The following is a 7,437-nucleotide window of genomic DNA, read 5'->3' as shown; positions in this document are numbered from 1 at the left end:
ACCATTAGGTGATTAATGATATTGATTGATAATGATAATGATTAAGTGAGTATGATGATAGCCTTAACCAAATGATTTTAGGAGGCTAAAAATATAGAAAACACAACCAATTTTACAGATTTTGAGATCAAATGTGAGAATATTATAATTATAACATCCCAAATCAAATAGCCAGATGTTTCTGAACTGTCAACATCTATTTATTGTGATTGTAGTTTTCTTATTTTTTTCCTTATTTCGTTTTGATCAATGCAAATGCTTTGTCAATTACTATGTGACCTGTGCTGATGACCACTTGACCAGGTCACCCTTGTAAAAGAGATCTCGATCTCAACGGGCTCTATCTGGTTAAATGAAGGTGATTGAAATTTAGTGTGTTAGAAGCTAAGTACTGTATGATTCCTAACAATGTATTAGAGATCTACACATTGCCAATTACGTTTTTATCATAAAACATTAGCAGTAATTGATGGTATCATGTCTGTTAGCAAAATATCTCATGGACCAGTGGGATAACTTAATTGAAACTTTCAGAAAATAATCACTGATTGTATATGTCCAACTAAATATCTGTTGGAGTCAATCCAATTCAAGATGGCCACCACAGCTAATCATTAACAGCCAACACAAAAAGGACAAATAAGGGGCAGGGCCTTTGATTAAATCAATCTTTTGATACTATATAATTGGATAATTGGATACTGTGACCTTGTTAGCAGCATCACCTCCAGTGTTTAGCCCATTCCATGCTTTGTTTCATGCTGTGCACCAAACTGTAAGTGACTCTGTCAATAATTGATAGAAGCAATGCTTTAAGCTTTTGTTTAGAGTTCAGTGGTTGTCTGTGTTGCCGAGCCAATGTATTATTTTTTTCCTCCTTTCTGTTGTTACACCAAGCCTCAGGGCACCAGAAAGAGACAGAGGTTGTGTTGTCGCAGGCGCCTGGAGGTAAAAAAGGAAGTGAAATATGATGGAGCTGTTAGTGGTGAGGAAAAGACCAGTCAGACAGTCTTAGCAGAATAAATGTCGTAGCAGAAATGTTTGCTCAGCACACTAACTGTTTATGTTTAATGATACTTCACACCCCTCAAATAATTTATGCTGAGCTTCACTGACAAATTACAACTATTGAAATGTCAGAGTGTAAAGTTTGGAGAGTATGGTGCTGTGCTGTAAATCTTTTGGCCCATTTTTAACTGCATCTGTCACATTTATGGCTAAAAAAGTTAAGAATTGTACTTGTGATTTTTATGTTTTTGTCTTTTTCCAATAAAAAAGCTGACTTTCACATAAACAGACCACATATCATGGAAGCAGTTCTAAACAATCGCAGCCATACGGCCGTTTKGTCTTCTTGTTCTGTCATTTCAGACAAGACCATCTGCCTTAGTGGCGTTAAGAACCAGCCACGAGCTGGTCCCTTTTCAGTCTTTTATCTGTGTTGACGTGTGGCGTGCACGTTTTTGCCTCTGTGCGTATGTGTTAGCTTAAAGGGGGGCATTTGGATTCTTGGCCGGACTTCAATAAACGCCGGCTGCAGCAAAGGGCGATAAGGGTCTTCATAGTGCAAACATCAATGTCTCTAAACATACTTTCCATCGAAGCTGCCTCTATAGAAACATAATTATATGTGGGTTTTTTTGTCTGAAATTCTAAAACTTTATGAACCAGATGACAAGTGAGAAGATATTTTTAGCACTTTGTTGAATATGTTCCTCTTTTCAGCAACTCCTCTCTATGATGCATTTTGAAAAAGCTGCTTATCAAAACAGCTAAATAAAAAAGGCTGAAACTTCTTATCAGTTTCAAAATACTGTGGAAAGCTTTGTGCATGGGTGAGGTAATGAATTTAACGTAAGTTAATGCAGCTAAGTGCAATGCAAACAAATGCAATGAATAAATTATGCACAGAAATAACTTGACTTGGAAATGCACACAAGTATTATCTTGTATTACCAGATATCTGACAAGAGCACATTTTTGTGTTATCAGTTTGAAAGTCTCCTTTTATCTGGTTTACAGTGTTCTCTGTGGTCTGATGTGAAATCAWAGTGAGTCAGACCACAGAGAACACTAACAGTTTTACTTATTGTTCAAGAAGATTTTACTGTATAGATGTGCTGTTCATGAACAATCCAAATCTTTTGAATGGCGTCTTGTCAGATGTGTAGTCAAGACTGGCTGTTCTGAGACCAAGACCAAACCCAGACCTTTCGAGACCAAGACCAAGACCAGACCTTTCGAGACCAAGACCAAGACAAGACCGAAGCTTTAGAGTTTAAGAAACATTTCAGAACATTGTTTTTTTACACCATAATATGCAAAACCTAATGGAATTAATCAACCAAAACTGCTTCTTGCTATTAAACTAATAACTGTAGAAATAAACTAATATTAAAGTTATTAAATGCAGCATTACATTGATACACATCTCTAAGTGGAATTATCTGCTTATTTTCCACAATTTTATGAAAAAAAAAACAGCGAGTGTAATACAGATTTGACATATTTAAAAATAATAAAAACCTAATCAATCAAGTTTTTTTGTATAGCACATTTCAGCAACAAGGCAGTTCAAAGTGCTTTACATAAAAAAACACTAAAAACTACAAAGTCACACAGTTAACAATTGAAGCATTACAGTTTGTCAGGTGTCATTGTTACACATCAACATGTTCATTAATGTTTCATTTATAATGTTTCATAAGCAACTCTAAACAGGTGGGTTTTTCAGTCTTGATATAAAGGATCAGATTTCCGGGTGTTTTACAATTTTCTGGGAATTTTTTCCAGATTTGCGGCGCTTCTCCATGTTTGGTTCTGGGGAGGCAGAGCAGACYAGAACCAGAAGACCTGAGAGGTCTGGAAGTTTGATACAACAACAGAAGATCTTAAATGTGTTGTGGTGCTAAGCCGTTCAGTGATTTATGAAATAATAACAGTATTTTAAGGTCTATTCTCTGAGTTACAGGGAGCCAGTGTACTTGGACAGTGTACAGTGGACTTTAGAACTGGGCTGATATGCTCTGTCTTCATTGTTTTAGTCAAAACATGAGCAGCAGCATTCTGGATCAGCTGCAGCTGCAGTCTGATGGATTTTTTTAGGCAGACCTGTGCAGACACTGTTACAGTAATCAATGTGACTAAAGATAAAGGCAYGGACATTAGTCCTTTAATCCTGGAAAGTTCAGGGCATTGTTTAAACGTTTCAAAAAATGTATGTTGAAAAGAAGCTCTAACACTTTTTAAATGATTATAAAACTTAATAGAAAGATTGCCAATATTACTGTAAGTAACTTTTTGTGTAAATTAAGGGTTAGGGTTGCATTTTTTATTAATATTATTATCAGTTTGGGCAAAATAATCGATGAATAGAGGAATTCTCAATTATGTCAAATGACATGGATTTTTTTAAGTTTTAAGTTTTTGCCAGTACTATGACAAAAGAACATCACTGACTGTCCCAGTGCAAGTAATGTTTATGTAAAGAATTATCTAAATATGTATTTATATATTTATTATCTAAACTCTCATGAACCTGCATCCTGATATTAAGGCTATTTGTTTTTGACTGGTTGTCTTTATTCATGGGGGACTAGATTTTAGGTTTCCTTTATTCATTTAAAGTAAACTAAATATTTATATTTTAAACTCCCTGCCTCTTACACAGTGACTATTGGGTATGGGCACCAGGGACCCCCATGACCCTGAAAAAAAGCAGTTAAAAATAATGGATGGATTTTTAACTTAGTTTTTCAAAAAATGCATTTATAAGGTTTCTAATAATTCTAATAATGAGTAAAAAACAAAAGTTTGAGACTCAAGAGGATAAAACTGGTAGGACCACCATTTTTTAGGGGTTGGGGTGGGGGGCATTGCCCCTCATGGCCACCCCTGCTTGATGCGCCCCTGGTGAATGACAGGTTATGTTCCACAGAGGAATGACAGTTTGAGCAGCAGCAACGTGCATCTCTGTGTTAGATGTCAGAAACAAACAGATTTAGTCTATGTGGCTCTAGTAGAGACAAAACATTTSTAATTTGTGACAGTTGAGTTATTAATAAGCGCCACAGTCTGCCTGCTGTTAGTATTTCTACATTCTCTGAAACCCTCAGTTACAACAGAAAGCTTGTGAAACTAAATTGATTAATTAATTAATTAAAGTCTGATGCTGCAGAAGTAAGCTAGTGATATTAAAAAAAGAAAAAGTCATTTGACAAACTATTACTTATCCAATCACTTTCTTTATGAAGAAACKTATACACAGTATTCATCCAATCAGTTATGGTCCTTGAGAAACATATTTCTTTGAAAATGCATACTTCATCTGCAGACATGAACTCAGGGGGAAAAGGGGAGGGGAATTCCATCTTGACAAAACMCATGGTTCCACCAACATGACATAATGACGTATGATGACACGTGATATTTCTGTACATGATGACATAACTCGTTCAAWATTAAACAACTCCTTTGAACAGCTCTATGAAACAAAAAGCTCCCCATTTATCCCATCTCTATCTTACTGGGGTTTTAGTGAAAAGATACTCTGCAACTCTGACTACTCAAACATGCATTTTTAATTTGCCAAATTCTTGAAAACATGATTTTTTTCCAGAAAAAAAAGGTATAATATATTATTAGATTTTTTATAACATTTTATAATTATCATTTTTGCCCCTTTGCTGGCTAGAACATTTGGATCCAGTTAGAATTGTACTATACTGTATGTTTGTGTTGATACATTATATTTAAAATGTTTAGCATACTGTAAATGTAAATAGGTTTTAAGGGCATGTTTTGGAGACAGATGAAGCCATTTTCTCATCCTAAGTGAGCAAGAATATATATTACCTCACCTCATATTCAGCTGTGTATTCCATCACATCTTGTTGGTGTTTATTTATAAAACACTTTACTGTGGATCCTCAGTGCACTATTATGAAGTACTGCTGCATGCAAATAATGTTTAAAATGAAACAGCAAAAATGCTGAGCAGTTCCTTACCCCACCTTGCTGACCACATTGTAGTTCAAATCTGAATGTTTAGAACAAAGTTTACACATATGTTTATGGTTATGGCTTTATTTAGATTAAATTGTTGGACTTTAAACTGGCAGCACCAAGGCTTAGTTGTTAACTCTGTTGCCTTGCAGATGAAAGGTTCTGGGTTCAAACCCCAATTTAGACCTGGGGAATTTCTCTGTTGAGTTTGCATATTTAAACATCTTGTATACAGATGAGATCAAGATAAAGCTTTTTTTTGATCAAACRTTATTCTACTGTTTATCAAAAACATAATGAGGACTGCAAATACAAGAACACAGTAAGTCAAATGTGATGAAATTACAAAGATGTTTTGGGGTTATTTTGTTGCCTCTGGCACTGAGTGGCCTGACTGTGTACAATGAATTATAAAATGTGAAGATTACCTAAGTATTTTGGTTCACAATAGGCTCAAAGTCAGACATCTGGGTTTGYGTCCTAGGTCATGGGTTTTCCAGCAGGACAATGACCCCAAACATACATCAGAAAGCACACAGACAGGGAAGGAATCAAAGTGCAGGAGAGTGCTAAAGAGGCCAGCAATGGCTTTGGATTAAAATGTCAATGAACACCTGTGGACAGAWCTTACATCATCTGATTTAGGATCAACTTTAAGGTGAAATTTGAAGGCATCCTTCAATTATTGACCTGAAACAGTTTGCAAAAGAACAGTGGTCCAAAATTCMAGTTGAGAAGTGAAATAAGCTTTTCAAGTGTTATATGAAGTGAYTGATTTCAGTAATTTTTGCAAAAAGGTGTAAAGCCAAATAAGGTGAGGGTGCCAATAGTATTTAACATATATATATATTTTTTTAGTTTTGCGTGAAATTATACTAGAATGGCTTTTTCTCTCTTCAGATATACAGTACATATTTATTTTTATTTTTTATTGAAGTCAGCATTTTTAGAAGATTACTACTTATGGTTTGTGTGTTTTTTTTTTCCTCATTTTGTGCTTCCAGTATTCTGCTTCCTGTTTAGTTCAAAGCTTTTAAAATTATTCATAAGAATCAATAAGTTTCAAGCATGGCAGTGTTTTGCCTTAAAATGCATTCAAAAGTTTGTTCCATTCAGATATTCTAGCCTTCACAGTCACATTCCTCAACACTTCTTTCAAACAGAAGTGAAAAGTTTGTCCTTGGTTGGGGGTCAGCATCAACAAGGTTTCATTTACAGTAATTGTTCATTTTCTAATGCATCCTGTAAACAGACATGCTGCTTGAATAGAGAATGTAGCAAACAAAGAACTCTGATCTTGAGAAGTTGAAAAAGTAAGAAAACAAGCAAACAAACAAAAAAATAAAATAAACAGGCATAATTTTAAAATGGCAAAATAAAAAAAAATAAACACTCAAAAATAATTTTGGAATTCATTTAAAACTTAACTTAGCTTATGACTCAATTTCCTCACATCATCTTTACCTGCTTAATGTATTTTTTGGACTATAAGGCACACTTAAAATCCTCAAACAATTTCAAAAATAGACAGTGCGCTTTTGATCCAGTGTAATAATTATTATATAATAATTAACTATGTAATAATTTTGACCCAGCATAGGTATAACACAGGTATGGGGATGGTGCGATTCCGGTACTTTGCAAGCACACATCCTCACGCCGCCTTCWGTGCATCAACTATATAACAGGTTTTACAGTTACTGTACCATAGTCAGAAGCACAGGCATATACCATAGGTACACTCCCTATGGCCTGATGCTGCCTGTTGGTGATGATGCATTGCAKTCACCCGCCAAAAGGTACCGCTATCTACCAATGATATCTGTGGTCACGGAGTAATACGTACTGTGCTTCAGCAATGTTTGTGTAGAAGGACCTCAGAATGGCGCCTATTAAGAAACATTCTTACGAAGCGGATTTCCAGACTCGCTTGGCGTCCACGTCAAGCCGTAGAAAAAGGCAAAGCCTCTACTGGAACCCGGTCTTCAAAATAAAACTTCTGGCTGRAGAGTTTCCTGAAGTTGGATGAACCAGGCGTTGGTCATCCACACTGTGAGGTTTCCCCAGTAGCGTGAAGGGGCCAAAACCTGACACAATTTTCAGCTTTTGACTCTGAGACTCTAGTTGTCAGAGTGACTGACGGYGGTCCGTCACCTACTGYCGTCCGGGTGGAAAATGTTAYTTACTAAGAAGCTTAGATAATCTAAGTTCYGCCCTCCGGAAGGTAAGATAAGAAAAKAAGTTATCAAGGAAAGTGTCAGATTCAGAACTTGCCGTCACCTCCTKAAACTAAACAAAGAGAAATGTTGCTTTGTGGTTCAGAACAAGAACATTTCATGACCTATATTAATTTTCATCTGATGAGGAGTCATTTAAAACATAACTGAAAGAAAAAAATGAATTGCTTCAAGTTCAAAAACATTTGCAAATATG

At 35.7% G+C, this 7,437-nt stretch overlaps 1 protein-coding gene across 1 annotated transcript in view; it reads left to right on the top strand.

Moving 5' to 3' along the window:
* Nucleotides 1-7,437, top strand: part of kcnq1.1 (potassium voltage-gated channel, KQT-like subfamily, member 1.1) — a 78,903-nt gene that overhangs the window by 8,920 nt on the left and 62,546 nt on the right. The window lies entirely within an intron of this gene.

The sequence above is a fragment of the Austrofundulus limnaeus genome, unplaced genomic scaffold (assembly GCF_001266775.1).
Source record: "Austrofundulus limnaeus strain Quisiro unplaced genomic scaffold, Austrofundulus_limnaeus-1.0 Scaffold159, whole genome shotgun sequence".
In the NCBI taxonomy this organism is placed as follows: Eukaryota; Metazoa; Chordata; class Actinopteri; order Cyprinodontiformes; family Rivulidae; genus Austrofundulus; species Austrofundulus limnaeus.
Note: the sequence above shows the minus strand (reverse complement) of the source record. Positions and strands in the feature narration are given on the sequence as shown.